A 17,622-nucleotide genomic window follows, 5' to 3' on the forward strand; every position below is an offset into this window, starting at 1 on the left:
AAGGTCAGCAAGCCGGGTCGGTACACAGGGGTAACAGAGTCCAGAAGGGTTAGCAAGCCGGATCGGTACACAGGAGATCAATACACACAAGGAGCTGAGACCAGGAGGAAACAGGAATCAGGAGCCAGGAACAGGTAAGTTGCTCTGACACTTCTAGAGTGTCAGAGCGCTGTTTAAATAGGAAGTCCAGATTTGAATTCCCCGCCCAGGTCTGGCGGTCATGTGACCGCCAAACCCGGAAGTGCGGCTTCCGGGTCCGACGGAGCGGCGGGGGAGCGGAGGAAAGATAAGTATCGCTACACCTCCGCAGCAAAGCCCATCTCGCCTTGCGGCGGTTCTTGGTGAACACCAGGGGGTTCGTTAGACTCCGCACTACCGGCCGGCCAGCGCTGATCTAGAGTAAGGCAAGTACTCCATATTTTATCCTACATTCTGCATTGTTGTACACGTTACATAATTGTTACAGTTGCTATGACCAAAAAATATGGATACTTCAGGAGACCCCTCCCCTAGGGATTTGCTCCAACACCTCGCTCTGGGAAATAGATGATCCCTTATTACATAATTACTCCAATTTCCTTTCTACCTTCAAGAAGGTTTTTGATGAGCCAGGTCGAGTCGCTAACGCAGCTACCAGTATTCTTCGTCTCCGGCAAGGAACCCTTTTTGTAGGTCAATATGCTGTGCAGTTTAGGACAATGGTCTCAAAGCTCCGATGGAATAACGAAGCCTTAACAGCTGCTTTTTGGCAAGGTCTTACAGACCGAATTAAAGACAAATTGATTTCCCAAGAACTCCCTACTTCTTTGGATGACTTAATTTCCCTATGCATTAAAATTGACCTTCGCTTCAAGGAGCGATCTTTAGAAAAAGAACAATCCCGGCGTGGTCCCTTTCCTCTTGCTCCTAGTTTCCAGACCCCTGTTCGGCCTCCGGAAGAACCTATGCAGCTTGGAAGAACCCGCCTTTTGGCTGAGGAGAGAGAGAGAAGGTTCAGGAACCGGTTGTGCTTGTACTGTGGTGAGGGGAGTCATCTTTTGGGTACCTGTCCTAAGCGACCGGGAAACAACAGAACCTAACGTTTAGTAGGGAGGTTTCGTTAGGTCCCTCTGTTCAAATCCTCTCTTCTTTCAACAGCAAAGTTTGTCTTATTATTCCCTGTGAAGTAGTGGTAGGTTCCAAGGTCCACCCTGTTTCTGCATTATTGGATTCCGGGGCAGTAAGCAATTTCATTTCTTCTACTACCATCTCTCAACTAGGTATTCCTACCCAGCCCTTAGAGAGGTCCATTTCCCTGACCGCCATTGACGGAGGTACTATTTCTGGAGGACATATTCTATTCAGAATCATACCTTTAACTTTTAGAGTTGGAGAGCTACATGTTGAGACCATCTCTTTTTTAGTGATTCCTAAGGCCATCAACTCCTTGATCCTAGGCCTGCCATGGCTTCATCTTCACTCTCCTGGGATAGACTGGCATTCCGGTGAGATTCTTTCCTGGAGTTCGGCTTGCCACAGCAGTTGTTTGACTAAGGTAACCCCTATTTTTTCCAAAATTAGTGCTCAACTGGGCAACCCCCAATTATTGTCGACTCATTACCAAAGTTTTTCAGATGTCTTCTGTGAACAGGAAGCTACTAAACTTCCACCTCCTAGGAGTTGGGACTGTGCTATTAATCTTCAACCTGGTAAACCTATTCCCCGCGGACGCATTTTTCCTTTGTCCGTTCCTGAGACCAATGCAGTATTTGAATACATTCAAGAAAATCTGAAGAGAGGATTCATACGAAAATCATCATCTCCAGCAGGGGCAGGCCTCTTCTTTGTAAAAAAAAAAAAAAAGATGGGGGCCTTCGCCCTTATATTGATTACCGTGCTATCAATTCTATCATGGTAAAGAACAGATATCCCATACCTTTGATCTCTGAGCTCTTTGATCAAATAAAGGGGGCCTCTATTTTTTCTAAGTTGGACCTAAGAGGTGCATACAACCTAATTAGAATAAAGGAAGGGGATGAGTGGAAAACAGCTTTTAATACACGGGATGGACACTTTGAGTACTTGGTAATGCCCTTTGGGCTGTGTAATGCTCCTGCTGTTTTCCAAAACTTTATGAATGAGATCTTCCAAGATTTACTCTATCAATTTGTAGTTATCTACCTAGATGACATCCTTATATTTTCCCCAGATCTCTCAACTCATCGCAGACATGTAAGAGAAGTACTGAGTAGGCTTCGGAGATATCAACTATATTGCAAACTTGAAAAAAGTGTGTTCGAACAAAAGAGCCTTCCCTTCCTAGGATATATTATATCCGAGACTGGTCTTCAAATGGACCCATCCAAGCTTAAAGCCATCCTGGATTGGCCACAACCATCAGGCCTTAAAGCTACTCAGCGATTTCTAGGGTTCTCTAATTATTATCAACAGTTTATTAAGGGTTATTCTTCATTAGTAGCTCCCATTAGAGCCCTCACTTGTAAATCCGCCAATCCCAAAATCTGGACTCCTGAAGCAGTTCAAGCTTTCAAGGATCTCAAGACCTTATTCTCTAGAGCCCCCATTCTTCTTCAACCAGACTGTCAACGGCCCTTTTTCGTGGAGGTGGACGCATCCTCCGTAGGGGTCGGAGCGGTACTATCCCAGAAAGATTCAGGTGGCAAATATCATCCTTGTGGATTCTTTTCTGGTCGGTTTCTCCCTGCAGAGAAGAATTATGGAATCGGGGATAAGGAGCTCTTGGCAATCAAATTGGCTCTCTCTGAGTGGAGACATTTACTTGAGGGTGCCCAGTTTCCGGTAGCAGTATACACCGATCATAAGAATTTACTTTATCTACGGTCTGTACATTGTCTAAACCCTCGTCAAGCCAGATGGGCCATCTTCTTTTCACGCTTCAATATCAATATTACCTTCCGCCCAGGCTCAAAAAATGTCAAAGCGAATGCCCTTTCTCGCTCATTCGATGCTACCGATACCGAAGCCTTAGAGAGAAACAAACCAATCTTGGATACCAACTGTATATTGGCTTTGTCCCCATTGACCGAGATAAGTTGTCCTTCGGGTAGAACTCCACCCCTCCGTGTCAAATTATTGCATTGGGCTCATTCTTCTCTTTTTTCTGGACATGCGGGGGGAAATGCGGAAGACCTGGGAATTAATCTCCTAAAAATACTGGTGGCCTACCATATGTAGGGATGTTAAGTCTTTTGTCTCTGCCTGTTCAAGATGTGCCCAGCATAAGATTCCCAGACAGAGACCGACCGGTCTACTTATGCCTTTACCTGTTCCTGATATTCCATGGTCTCACATTTCAATGGATTTTATCACGGACCTTCCAAGTTTTAAAGGATGCACCGTCATCGGGGTCGTCACTGACCGGTTTTCTAAAGTAGCACATTTTGTTCCCTTGAAGAAACTGCCCTTGTCTCCTGTCTTAGCGGATCTTTTTATTAAAGAGATATTACGACTTCATGGCTGTCCTGCACACATAGTATCTGATCGTGGGTCACAATTTCTATCTAGATTCTGTAGAGCTTTTTGGCAAAAATTAGGAACCAAACTGGATCTTTCATCTGCATATCATCCCCAGACTAATGGCTTGACTGAGAGGACTAATCAAGAATTGGAGAAGTTTCTAAGGTTTTACATCTCTGCCAATCAAGATAATTGGGTTGACCTCCTTCCCTGGGCAGAGTTCGTTCACAACTACCATTACCATGAAGCAGCCTCCAATTCCCCCTTTTTTATCTTGTATGGTTGTCATCCCAGGCTACCAGCCTTCTCTTCTCTTCCTCACTCCGAGGTACCAGCGGTGGATTCTCTCTTTCGCAGGTTTTCTAACATCTTGGATCTTGTGAAAACCAGCCTGAGGAGATCCGCTATATGCGCTAAGAAGGCGTATGACAAGAAGAAGAGGGTAGCTCCTCAGTTCATCCCAGGGGACAAGGTGTGGTTATACACTCGTAACATCCATGCAAGAAATTGGCTCCTAGATTCATCGGCCCTTTTGAAATATCCAAGGTTATCAATCCGGTGGCTTTTAAGTTAAAGCTTCCTTCGTCATTACGTATTCCTAGTGTCTTCCATGCTTCTCTCCTTAAACCTGTAATTAACAATCAATTCTCTACTACTGAGAGGCCTCCACCTCCTGTGGTAATTCAAGAACAGTCTGAGTTTGAAGTCAAACAAATTTTGGATTCCCGTCGGTCAAGAGGAGTTCTGCAATTACTAGTGGACTGGAAAGGGTACGGTCCCGAAGAACGTTCATGGGTTCCTGCTGTTGATCTACATGTTCCACGACTTCTGCGAGCCTTTCATAAGAAATTCCCCACCAAGCCGGTATAGGTGTCCACCATTTTTGGAAGGGGGTACTGTTACAACTCACCTGTCCTCACTCCAGCGCTGCAATCCTCTCTCTCTTCCGGGTCGCGGCGGCGCTGTCACATGACAGTACGGGGCGGGGAATTCAAACTTGCAAAACTACTAAAGACCTGCTCTGATGCTGCCCAGTCCACTCGCTTCCTCTTGTACTAACCAAGGACCCCTAACACAGACAATATCACTGTGGGACCCAAGGGCTATCAGCTCCTCGATACCCTGGCTAAACCACAAAAATCTGTTGAGTTTATTATAACTGGGAGAACAAAGTCGATACAATCAACCAGCCTTTCCAATATAATTCCTCCTAGCTGCTTCACCAATTCGCACTAACGGTTGTCGTGCGGTTAGATCGCACTGCCTACCAATACTAATTATTAGCAAACCTTGCGATCTATTGGTAGCGCTTTGCGAAAACCCAGTTTTTGCATTCGGTATACCTGCCCTGTATACCGTCCTTCAGTTGGGCAATCCGCCTCGTCAGACAGCAACTGTGCACAATGAATAGTAAACAGTGTATCTACGTTACAAAATCACACACTATACACCTTTGCGTTCTTACCCGTATATGACGCGTCTCCACCCTTTGTTGCGGAACCGAAATCCGTTGGTCATGCGTATCATCGGCAACGAAACCTCCAAAGCTCACGAGCCCCCAAATTGTTAAGTGCGTATTGTCGCTAACCAATAACGATTGTCGAACCTCGATTTGTATTTCCAACGCACAAAGATTTATTCGCAAAAAGTAGTATAATATGTTCAAGCGAAGTGATAATAAATACAGCCGTTACTTATCGCAGGCGCTCTGGATCCAGTGTGCAGTCATTCAATCCTGAAGTCTGGGGACAAGATGTCTGAACACTAGATGCGAAGCTGCTGCTTATATGCACACAGAAATACAGTAATACAATGAAGATGGTATAGCTTGCTTCCATTGGTCCAGGTTTCAGGAAGGTCCAAGGGGTTGTCAAACATTGGCTAGTTCATCCTAAGGAATCCAAAGGAGGGGGTCATCTCTCCAGGGGGTATGCTCTGCTCTTCCCGCCAAGATTCCTTAGTCCATAATTCCCTATCATTCATAACTTGCGTATGCACTCTGCGAATCCTTCGCAGAGTGAACCAAACAGTAGGAAATGTTAAGAGGTTTATTATGATACCACTCATGATATGATTCCTTCAACCTGTTCCATATATTTCACTAATATGCATGGAACTTTAATATAAGACATAAATACTACTATATTTCGACATAACTGACTATGTGTTGCAACTACCATTAATGTGTACTATTTTATAAGTATGCGTGTTTGTGCGAATGTATGGTAAAAGACCAAATACTGTTGCTGCCACGTGTAGTAGCTGCGTACGCCCTTTCACGCCGTAGCGTGCCCTTTCACGCCGTAGCGTGCCCTGGTACGCCGTAGCGTACCGTACGCATCTTTTCAGACAAAGACAACCAAGTTTGTTCGATTTTAATTGAAATGACTTTATCCAATTTGCTGACTTCGACAGTATTAATGCCGCTAAGCATGGAGGCGTGGAGTCTAACACACCTCCAGTCTTCACCAGGGACCCCCGCAATGAGTTTGGGTTTCATTGCACGAGAAGTGCAGGTCATGGTTCTCCAAGTTAGCCACCAGCAAAGCAAGAGGTGATCAATGATAGTCGTGCAAATCAGGGTCAAGCCGTGTAGACAGATCAGGTACTGTAGGAGCAGACAGATGCGGAGCCAGGAAGCCAAAGGTCAAACCAGGAGATGCAGTCAAGCCGAGGGATAATCCAGAAGCAGAGTCAGGGGAAGCCGGATCAGAATCCAGAAGGTCAGGCAAAGTGCAAGAAAATGAACAGGAACGCTGTAGCATTAGGAGACCTATATACTCTGGCACCCACATGGTGTCAGAGGCTGCTTAAAAAGTGTAGCCAGCAATCTGATTGGTGGCAGTGGGATCTGCAGTCAAAACAGCTGACCACCAACAGGAAGCGAGCTAGTGTCCCATTGCCTAGCAACGGGGATGCAAAGAAAAACCGCATGTGCGCACAATGGAGGCCTGGGCCGGAAGAAGCGAGCGTTCTGTTGCCTAGAAATGGGACACGCTGCCGGCAAAGGAAGGCGGTCATCCCTGGCACTTATTGTGCGTGTGGGGATGGCACCTGACAATGTGGTTACCAGAGAGGAGGAAAAGCGACCGTCATTGGCTGACTGGAGAGAGCGCGAGGGGGTATGTATCGAGATGAGGTTGGAGATGTAGAGAGCAAGCAGTGGAGTTGGAGAGGGCCTTGTACGTGAGCTTGAGGAGTTCTGTAGCAGAAGGGGAGCCAGTGTTAGGTTCAGCAGAGGGGAGGAAGATATGGAGCAACAAGAGGAAGGGGAGCGATCAGGAGATGAGAGGTAGAGTTGAGTGTCGTCAGCATAGAGATGATACTGGAGGCCGAAGAAACTGATGAGTTCACCTAGGGAGGAGGTGTACAGAAGGCCAAGGACAGAACCATGTAGGACTCCTACGGGAAGGAACTAGAGGTCGAAACACAGAAGGAGCAGTTGGCAAGGCAGGAAGTGAATCATGAAAGGATGGTGTCGGAAAGGCCAACACTGTGAAAGGTGTGCAGTAGGAGAGGGTGATCCACATTGTCAAAGGTTACAGAGAGGTCCAGGAGGATAAGCATGGAGACGTGGCACCTGGATTTGGTGACTTTGGTCAAGGCAATTTCTGTGGAGTGGAGGGTGCGGAAACCAAACTGGAGAGGATCAAGGAAGGAGCCCAATTGTAAAGCGCTACAGAATTTGCTGGCTCTATATAAATAAATGTTGATGATAATGATGAGTTGTCAGAGAGGTAGCTGGTGAGATGGTTGTAGACCAAATGCTCAAGCATTTTGAAGTCAAAAGTGGGAAGAGAAATGGAGCGGTAGTTAGAGAGTGAGATAGGGGTTAAGAGTGGGTTTTTTAAGAATGGATGAGACAAGAACATATTCAAATTCTGAGGGGAAGGTGCCAGTGGAGAGGGAGAGATTGAAGAGGTAAGCAAGGTGGGAGCAGGTAGTGGGGGAGAGGGAGGTGAGGGGGGAACAAATCCAAGGGACAGGTTGAGGGGGGAAGGAGGATAATTAAAGAGGCCAATTTGGTTGAAAGCTAATTAAAGACAGAGAGATGATGATGGAGGCACAGTGTGATGAAGGGACAAATGTGTGATGAAGGATGGGGCACGGTGTGATGAAGGAAGGGGCACTTTGTGATGTTCGAGGGGCAAAAGTGTGAATTCACTAGTGAGAGGGAATACTAGAAGCAGGAACAGGGATAGAGAGGATCAAGGAACAAATAAGGAGCGAGAGAAGTAGGATGTAGTAGGATGTAGAAGTAGGCACACGGGACAGCAAGTAGGGAGGGAGAGAGGGGGATACCTGCAATGAAGATAGGGGAACAGAGAAGAGAAACCGCTCAGGAAAAGATGAAAGGTACCATGGGAACCTATTTGTAAAGTTGTATTATAATATTAAGGAGATATGAGGGAGATGTGGAGGGACACAGAAAAAGTGGAGAAGTGGGTGACATGGGGTGAATAGCCTTGCATCATTTAATATGATTAATGTTATACTATATAGTGTTAAAATGCATCTAAAATGAATGTCACTCTAGCAAAACCCCTAAACCTTTCGTAGGCTTAGGCAGCCCCCAGCCAACTATTACCATATAAATAACCATATACCTCTGAAAAATCAAGACACATTCAATTAAAAAATTGTTCCTGGATAACATAGAGCAAATGGGGACAATTAGAATTATGGTTTCACAACTGTACAGTTATGGAGAATGCAGGATCCTGATAAAACTAGCAGGGGCCGCATCAACTGTGATAAACATAGAGATGCTGTTATATATATATATCAGAGCCGTAACTAGGCAGGTGCGGGCGGTGCCATCGCCCAGGGCGCAAGCCCAAGAGGGCGCAGCAGCCGCCCGCTACCTGTCTCTGTGCCCTGGCTCAATACTGTACACATCGCCCTACTTGAACTTTCAGCCAGCTTCCCCCACATCGGCATCAGAACCATTGGAACGCATATGCGTTCCACTGGCAGGAAGTTCGGCATTTGGAACGCAAACTTGCGTTCCAAATGCCGAACTTCCTGCCCGTGGAACGCATATGCGTTCCAATGGGACATTACCTGATTCAGCGGTCCAAAGGTGGTTCCAATTTGCTGCTGGTGTAACTTCACTGGAGAGGCGCCAGCCGGCTCTGTACTCGCCTGCATGCTCCTTCACTTACAGCTGCTTCTAGACTGTTGCGCATGCGCACCCCTCCGTCCTTATGGATATTGGTGAAAAAGTTTCCAGTCTCCATGTCAGCATGAATAAATCATTCCCGGACATATTATTCAATTGAGGTACTATTTTTTGGACTGTGTTTTTTCATCATTTTTACATCTTTTCAAATGTTATTTTGTATATTTGTCTGCAGACATATATTTTATATATTTTTTTTATCATAGGGTATGTGTTTATTTATATATTATATTGGTATTTAGTCCTTTGTAATATTTTGTTTCATCGCTCTCTCATTCACTCATTAGATATAAATCTGTTTAGCCTTATCCCTCTTTACCTAGCATTCTTTCTTTTGAGTGTCGGGGAGTATATTTTGTTATAATTTCTATTCACTTAGAGAGGATTAGGTCTTTCCTCTCAATCTCCCCACAGTTTTGTCAGCCTTCATAGATACATACGGAGAGCACTGGTATTCTCCATTTTCTTTTATATATAGTATAATAGTCAGAAAGTCATATTATATATATATATATATATATATATATATATATATATATATTTATATATATATATATATATATATAATGAGCGAGAGAGATGGCTATATGTATATAGATATATATCATGCATTTGCAAAGATGTGTAACAGAATTCTCTCAGTAAAGTGCTAGCCACACCTCCACATTAGGTTAGCCACACCCACTTGTCAAATGTCACTCCCACTTCAATGGGGGGCGCCGGTGCCCTGTCTCGCCCAGGGCACTAAAACGTCTAGTTACGGCACTGATATATATCTATATATATATCTATATATATATCTATATCTATATATATATATATATCTGTTTATAATGTAATGTGTTCCAGTTTCTACGTTATATGATGACAATTATTTGTGCAAAACGAGAACATGGCAGGTAACAGAATAACACACTAGTGTCATAGGGGGAACCATGTACGTCCGGGGTGCCAGCTCTATTTTCATTTTCCCCTCAGTCTACCATTTGGATCATTCTTTCTTTGATCATAACTTAGCATCACTACTTTACCCACCAAACAAGAATACCAAATATATCCTAATAATAATCAATAGAAACTTTACAGAGCCTATATATTTTTTTTTTTTTTACAAGCGATGACTCGTGACATCAGCCAGTAATCTCCCTGGTAATTAGGACGTCGTGCACACCCTTTCTCTCTGACTTGGATCAGTCCACCGACTGCTAGAATTTAGGGTGCCTTGTATAGGCAAGTGTGCATTGTAGGGTTCATTGCTTTGTCTCAGTGAGACCATCGACTCACACGAGGACCTCTGTGACGGTCCTTACTATTTTGGTCTTTGTTCTCCGCCCTTCATTCCCCGCCTGTCACCCTTACATTTGAGGCTAAGGGGCCATGTGAGGACACCCCGCTGGATTATTTAATTCTTTTCCTCGGAAGGCGGACACTCCATATGCCCCTCCTCCACCTACACGGTGGTTTGACCCGGCCCTCAGCTCATTGTTGCTTGGCGCCGGGTCCAATATGGCGCTGTAAAGCCGCCGAGTGTGTAGAGGAGTGAGACCCGGGGACCGGCAGGACAAAGTCACAGTATCGATCGCAACATAAATTCGTATTTCTCTTCACCGCTGCTGCATTGGGATTAGTATGCTCTCAGGACATGGGCGAGAAGCTGGAACTCAGGCTCAAGTCGCCGGTGGGAGCCGAGCCTGCCGTCTATCCCTGGCCGTTGCCTGTCTACGTGAGTGCGGGGATTAGTGTTACTGGGAAGGCCGCAAGGGAGACGTTTATCTTTGTTTCTATGTTATATATTGCTTAAATCGAGTGGAATATTGTAAAAATAGCCTTCTATTCATGTTGACATTCCTCTCTAAATATACCAGTATTTTAATAATTGAACTTAGTTGTGAAAACGTATGTTTGGCCAGATGTTTCGATAGCTGTCAACTAAAGATGTGTTTACAACGTTTCAAAATGTGTGTATAATCAAAGCACTTATAGTATATTTATTGTATATAACAGAAATGCCCCTCAATAGTACTATATACTATGTTTGTGGTTTGCAGTGCTAACGTATTTGACCTTTGCCCTATTTGATCAATGTCAATACACTGCCCCTAAAGTCATGTATACAGGGGAAAGGAAAAGAGAAATATGCAGTCCACTCCCACTTATAACCCTGTGACCTGCAACTGTTTGACTGTTAAAATAACACTCTTTTCATTGCACACCTAAAGTTGTTTATAATCCTCCCTCCTTCCACACCTTTGCATGCCTTATGGCTGCTTGGACTGATTACCATTTTCACCTTCATCATACCAGTGTTTTGCTATCCTATCATATCTTACATTGGTTCTTGCTTTACAATGTATGTGCACAACTGTCTGCTGTACTTGGAGTGTTTATGTGTAGTGGCCACATGCTACAGGTATAAAAATAGTTTTTGGCTTTTAGACAGTTTTGTCTTCTGTTTTTGTGTGTTTTCCAATTGTTTTAGTACATACATTTGTTCCTGCTTGTCTTCAGGGACCTGATTCATTGAATGTGCAAAATACTCTAAAGTTTGTTTGATCATTACAGCTCTTTCACTAGTTACACTAATGTTAGTGTAGATTTTGAGTTTGTAAGAAGCTGCTCTGTTTATATCCATTCCCGCCTCCTGCTCTTGAAGGGTTAATAAGGCCCTGGTTTGATGATTGGCTGGGGGGGACATAGCGTTTACCCGCTCGATAGCAACTGTTGCTCCCCCTTCTTTTCCCCTTCCATCCCACAGGCCTTGTGCGCGGTAATGTTTTAAAGGGCCAGAGGGGAACTGCTGCTAACACTTGCATATGTAGTTAAATGTAAACTTGCATTGTGGACTGCTGCAGTGTTTATCACCTGTAACATAATAAAAATGTAAAAATTAATGCTATGTATAATGAACGAGATAAAAACTACACATAACCTGTTCAGTGAAATCCTTGACTTCCGTGTAGCAATTATATTGAGAGAACAAATGGTTTGTATATTAGCAGTGCATTAGGGTTCTTTCTCACTGAGTATCATGCAGGTGTAATTGGGATGTGTAGGCTGCCACGTAGGTGAGTTAAATTACGTAATCTAAAATTATGGTTGATAATCAGATTAATAAACCACAAATAATAAAATGTTTGTTTAGAAAAATGACATTCTAGTGTCACTGCCATGGGTTTGTTTACCCATGTCATTGTGGTGTTACTTACTGGTTCTTGGTATAGTGTTTTTGAGCACATTTTATATTCAGTTGTTTGAATAATCCCGATTGAGATTATAAACATCCAGTTATGAGAAGGTTTGTCAAATTCTGTGATTCTGAAACCACTAGAGTGTAAAATGTTGCAACTGGATGTTAATTTTGTAGTATTGACAAAAACAGATTTTGCTTTTAAGGGTGTTAAACTATGCACAGCTACATGTTTAATGTGGTTTATAAACCACATGTATATAATATTCAAATCCTTTGAGTTACTCTTGTAATTGCCTTATCTCTTCAGTTCCTTCTCCAAAGCTGCATCTTGTTTTAAGGGACCACTCATGTTCTATGCCTTTTTTTGAAGAATGCCTTTTGCCAAATGAGAAATGGTTTCCCAGACCTTGGGCATTCCTCTTCTGGGAAACCTGACCACCACTAGATTCTTACTCATGGGGATAAATTTATCAAATAGCGATTTTTGCAAACCGCCGGTATCCTGTGACTTTACATGGTAAAGTTAAAGCTGCAATAGCTTTAAAGGCAAGTTTTGCATTTAAATCCAGTGCTGCTTTAAATTTACCATACAAAGTTGCCGGACATCAGCGATTTGCAAAAATCGCTATTTGATTAATTTACCTCATGGTGTTACTTTATATCTTCAATAAGCCAGGAGTGAGTGTTGGGCTTTCAGCTGATAGACAAAACCATGGTTAATAGACATATAGGGGCATTTTCAATTGTTCTGAATCCCCACGGCGTTAAAACTATTACCGTTGTTACGGTAATAGTAAGCTGGATTTCAGCTCGTGCTCAGGGAGCTGCGAGCTGAAATCCAGTGAGAAAACTACCGTGATGGTATTTACACGCACTATTACTGTAATAACGGTATTAGTGCGCGCCCCGCGAGATTTTTGGTGTTTTCGCCAACAATTGAATATGCCCCATAATGTCGTTTTTTTTTTATTTTTTTTATCGGCCATGCTGTTGAGATTTAAGGGGGGGGGGGGGGGGGGGGGAAGAGTTTAAAATTTGAGACTTTAAATCTCTTAAGAAAAAAGTTAACTCCCTGCACCCTGTACTTATTAGTAATCTCCATATGTACCTACAAAATGTTAAGTCCAAGACTACTAATGGTTAATTTTAGCTGTACAAACTTTAAATACAAAGCTCAGTGGGTGTGTATGTGTGTCTGTATATCACTCACTGGCCACTTAATTGGATGCACCTTTCTAGGATTGGGTAGTAACAGCTTGAATTCTTCTTGGCATGGATTCAGCAAGGTGCTGGAAATATCATCCTTTATTTATATAGCACCATAATTTCCACAGCGCTGTACAGAGAATATTTGTCATCCACATCAGTCCCTGCCCCATTGGAGCTTACAGCCTAAATTCCCTACACCCTCCTCCACACATACACACGTTAACGCAGCCAATCATCCTAGTATGTTTATGGAGTGTGGGAGGAAACTGGAGCACCTGGAGTAAACCCATGCAAAAATGGGGAGAACATACAAACTCCACACAGATAAGTCCATGGTTATAAATCAAACTCCTTGTTAAAGAGCTGTAAGGCTGAAGGTACTCTATTGGATTGAGACCTAAAAACTGTGGAGGCCATTGGAGTACAGTTATGGCCAAAAGTTTTGCGAATGACACAAATATTATTTTTTACAAAGTCTGCTGCCTTAGTTTTTATGATGCCAATTTGCATATACTCCAGAAGAGTGATCAGATGAATTGCAATTCATTTCAAAGTCCCTCTCTGCCATGACTATGAACTTTATCCCCAAAACACTTCCACTGCATTTCAGCCCACCCACAAAAGGCCAAGCTGACATCAGGTCAGTGATTTTCTCATTAACAAAGGTGAGAGTGTTGATGAGGACAAGGCTGGAGATCACTCTGTCATGCTGACTGAGGTAGAATAACAGACTGGAAGCTTAAAAGGAGGATGGTGTTTGATATCAATGTTTTTCCTCTGTTAGCCATGGTTACCTGCATGGAAACAAGTGCAGTCATCATTGCTTTGCACAAAAAGGGCTTCACAGGCAAGGCTATTGCTGTAATTAAGATAGCACCTAAATCAGCCATTTATCGGATCATCAAGAACTTCAAGGAAAGGTTCAGTAGTTGTGAAGAAGGCTTCGGGGTGCTTGCTAGGCGTTCTCCTTAAGTTGATTCAGCTGCGGGATCGGCGCACCACCAGTGCAGAACTTGCTCAAGAATGGCAACAGGACTGGGGTAAAGTCATTTTCACTGATGAATCCCCTTTCAGATTGTTTGTGGCATCTGGAAAAACTCCTGTCCAGGGAAGGAAAAGTGAGCGCTACCATCAGTCCTGTATCATGCAAACAGTAAAGCATCCTGAGACCATTCAGGTGTGGTGTACCTTCTCAGCCAAGGGAATGGGCTGAGAAGCAACCCCACACATGAATGGTCTCCCAATTTTGCCTAAGAGCACAGCCATCAATAAAGGTACCAAAACATCCCCAAGAGCAACTTCTCCCAACCATCCAAGAACCGTTTGATGAACATTGCTTTTTCCAGCATGATGGAGCACCTTGCCATAAGGCAAAAGTGATAACGAAGCGGCTCAGGGATGAAAACATCAATATTTTGGGTCCAGGGCCAGGAAACTCCCCAGACCTTAATCCCATTGAGAACTTGTGGTAAATCCTCAAGAGGCGGGTGGACAAACAAACAAAAAAAACCTTCCCAAAGGGACACACTTCGGCGCTATTAGTTGAGTAAAATACACAATATAACAAATGTAAAAAAATATATATAAAAATATAATTAATGCGAGCTGGCATAAATTTTATGCCAGGGTGGACAAACAAATACCCACAAATTCTTACAAACTTTAAGCAATGATTAGGCAAGAATGGGCAGCCATCAGTCAGTATGTGGCCCAGAAGTTGATTGACAGCACACCAGGGCGAATTGCAGAGGTCTTCAAAAAGAAGGGTCAACGCTGCCGATATTGACTTTTCATAAGTGTCAAAGGCTTTTATTGACCATTACATTAAGTTTTTGCAATGCTTGTAATTTTACTTCAGTATATACCATAGCAACATCTGACAAAAAAGTCTAAAAACACTGAGGTAGCAAACTTTGTGAAAACCAATACTTGTGTCATTCTCAAAACTTTTGGCCATGGTTGTACACTGAACTCCTTGTTCGTTTTTGTGGAACTAGTTTGAGATCACGTGTACTTTGTGACATGGTTCGTTATTGAGCTGCATGTAGTCATTAGAAGATTGCTAGACTGTGGCCATAAAGGGATGCACTTGGTCAGCAACAATACTCGGTTTAGATTTAAACAATGTTCCATTGATATTAAGTGGCCTAATGTGTACCAAGAAGACATTTCCTACACCACCATCACTAACCTGCACCGTTGTTACAAGGCAGGATCCATGGATACATATTGTCTTTCTGACCATACCATCTGCACGTCTCAGCAGAAATCAAGGTTCGTCAGACCAGGTGACATATTTACATATTTCAACTGCCCCAGTTTGGTGAGCCTGTAGTCTGTTTCCAGTTCTCTAGCTGACGGTAGTGGAACCAGGTGTGTTCTACTGAGGTCCATCCATTGATATGCTGTGCATTCAGAGAGTCTCTAATGCTTACCAATGACGCATGGTTATTTGGGTTACTGTCGCGTTCCTGTCAGCTTGAATCAGTTTGGTTATTCTCATTTGAGCACACATTAATATAACGTTCTTGCCCACATAACTGACACTCATGGGATGCTTTTTGTTCTGTCCACCATTCTGTGTAAACTCTAGAGATTGTGTGTGTGAAAATCCCAGGAGACCAGCAGTTTCAGATATATTGAAATGACCAACAATCATTTCACAGTCAAAGTCTCTTAGATCACATTTCTTCTCCCTTTTCTGTTTGGTCTAAACAACAACAGCTGAACCTTCTGAACTACATGTCTTGATGCATTGATATGCTGCCATGTGGTTGACTGATTAGGTATTTGCATTACTGAACAGGAGGTGTAAATAATAGTGGCCACTCGGTGTGTGTATGTATGTGTATATAAATCTAGTAGTGTCCCACTTGGTTTGCATAAAGATTATTTGTGCTCGGTCTGATACAGGAAGTATGAGCAGTGTTTGACATTTTAGAACAAATGCAATAGCTATGTATTTATGAGGTTTCGTTTGTGGATATTTGTCTCTGAAGTTACTGTGGCAGGGTGTGGTAAATAAGTGGGTGTGTTAGGTGGCATTTTGCCTTTGCTGTGCAAGCGTCTCCTGTTTTTCTGCATGTGATCATTTCAAGAAAAAGCACTGAATTTGTTTTGAGGTGAATCATTTAGTTAATTGCCACCAACTTTTCAGTGAGTAAAATATACTATGAATACACACAGAGGTTTAGCCTTTTTTTTTTTAGTGTTTTGCTGTGAGCTGTGTTCACCATGTAGTAAACAAGCTTTAATGCTCGTAAAAACAGCATTCATCAATCACTATAATTGCCTTGTCAGTACAGCATGCAAGTTCTTGACTTACCATTATGTAGTGTTTGGTCGTATTTTTTTTATTTTTGACCAAGCATTTAATTTGGGCGTCAATCCCTATTTTACAGGTGTTATAGATTTGCTCATCTTTCGGAGGGCTCTAATAAGAAACTGTTTAATATGATTGTAACAGGATGGACCACCTATGACACCCTGTCTGTTGCTGCTGGGAACCACTGTTCCCTTTCATTATCCCAAATGCGCCCTCTTGCGGCTGTAGGAGGGACTTAAAAATGCTGCCACCACTGGACTCCTTACTGGCATCCAGTACCAGGTTTCTTCTGGGTAACTGACGCTGCGAGTGTGCCCTGTTACTGGTGTACCTGGACTGGTACTCCTGACCTCCTTCCTATAGGTCAGGGTTGCTGGAATGGATCCCCCCTGGCCTATCGCACTGACCAGGGCTGCAAGGTAGCAGGCAGAGCGGTGGTACCGGAAAAGCTGGGTCCATCCTCATACAGCCAGAGAACGGATTAGATTTAGGGTCTAATTTGCAGGTCACAGGAATACAGCAATGTTGAAGATGTTTTCAAGCAGGTCTTTGAAGCTAGTGATGTTTATTTGCTGTCACAAAGGTTGGAGGTACCAGTGATCAGGTCAGATGAAACAAGAACAACAACTTTTCAATACAAGCCAGTGCCTTTTATACAGTTTGGACACAGGCTATTTTTAGAATCGGGAAGCAATGTGTTTACACACACATGGATTTACATGCATTGCAAAGCCAACAATATTTACACTTATCTATGAAACTATAGAGATGCTGTGATGTCCTGCATCACATGCTGTTTACAATGTTCAAAAAGGTTTGAACACTCTGACAAAAGGCCACACAGTAATGACCCCCTGCTGGTTCTTTGGCCAGAGCAGGCATTTCCTTCTATCAGACTCACTCCCCATATGCCTAATTGGAGGTTTACACTAGCAACCTTACAAACCCCAAACAATGACACTTCCATGTAAAACACATCCCAATACACAAAAGACCTCCATCCACAGAGGCTCTTTGTATCAGATATATACATAAAAAATAAGGCATTTCCTTTAGAAAGGTTAAAACAGCAAAACAAAATTTCTACCCTGGTCTCAGAGATAGCGATTTACTATCTCCACAATATCAAAAATAAGTGCATGTGCAATTATATAAATAAGCGGCCTGCGCTTTTTCCTTTAAATAAATTTATATCACAAGTTATTTATTAGTGGTCCAGTCACAGTAGCCAAAATATGG

General features: G+C 43.1%; 1 protein-coding gene across 1 annotated transcript in view; it reads left to right on the plus strand.

Annotated features, from left to right (window-relative positions):
• The first annotated feature begins 9,938 nt into the window (after window positions 1-9,938).
• The window catches only part of DOT1L (DOT1 like histone lysine methyltransferase), a 140,121-nt gene continuing 132,437 nt past the window's right edge, over window positions 9,939-17,622 (plus strand). The window contains exon 1 of the mRNA XM_075204711.1: window positions 9,939-10,382. The gene's annotated coding sequence lies outside the window, so the exon portion shown is untranslated. The remainder of the gene's footprint in view (window positions 10,383-17,622) is intronic.

The sequence above is a fragment of the Mixophyes fleayi genome, chromosome 1 (genome assembly GCF_038048845.1).
Source record: "Mixophyes fleayi isolate aMixFle1 chromosome 1, aMixFle1.hap1, whole genome shotgun sequence".
NCBI lineage: Eukaryota > Metazoa > Chordata > Amphibia > Anura > Limnodynastidae > Mixophyes > Mixophyes fleayi.